Genomic DNA, 822 nt, shown 5'->3' with positions numbered 1-822 from the left:
ATATAGAAATTCAAATTAAAATACAATGCGTTTCTCATTTTTTGTGTCAAAAACAGATGAACTAAATTTTTTAAATGATTTGAATTTCATTTTCTGTTTCAGATAGCAAAAAAGAAAATTATTTTCAATTAAATGAAAAAGCCTTGTTTGTTTATAATCCATGACAAGTTGTGGCAACTTACTGTATCCCTACAATAAACTGTTTTTCACCTGAAGGGGTGCCTGCAAAATCAAAGTTATTTAATGAACATCCCATTACAAGTAAAAAGCATAGATGTTGACTTCGGTATCAAATATATTTGCCACATATTTATTTGGTATCAGATGGATATCAAAGTGGTAGTACTGCCCACCCCTCACTAAAAGGAACACTCCGAGGACGAGAACTGACAGAAAAAAAGCACAGATTTTGTCAAAATCAGGAAGGAAAAAAAAAACCTTTGTGCTCACAGAACAAAATCGTACAACACACCAATGGTATGAAATTTGTTTTATTTTGATTTTTATTGAGAGAAATGGTGGTGAAGTGCAGTAGCCGACATGTATTCAGTAAAAGAGACTTATTTGGCTAAAAGCCACATGAATTACCTCTGCAAAGCCTTTGGTCACAGAGCAACAGTCATCATACAACTCATTTATGGGCATACTTCTGTGTTTCAGCCTTTTATTTACAGAAATTAGTGTTTCATCATGCAGAGCTACCAGGTGAGCGCCCCTTCTGGTGGGGGAATAGACAGTGGTAGAAWACAAACAAGCCTTTTTTCATTTGTCTTAAATTAATTTTCTTTTTTGCTATCTGAAACAGAAAATGAAACTCAAATC

This window comes from Austrofundulus limnaeus, unplaced genomic scaffold, assembly GCF_001266775.1.
Source record: "Austrofundulus limnaeus strain Quisiro unplaced genomic scaffold, Austrofundulus_limnaeus-1.0 Scaffold480, whole genome shotgun sequence".
Classification (NCBI taxonomy): domain Eukaryota; kingdom Metazoa; phylum Chordata; class Actinopteri; order Cyprinodontiformes; family Rivulidae; genus Austrofundulus; species Austrofundulus limnaeus.
The sequence above is the reverse complement of the archived record's forward strand: the minus strand, read 5'-3'. Positions refer to the sequence as shown.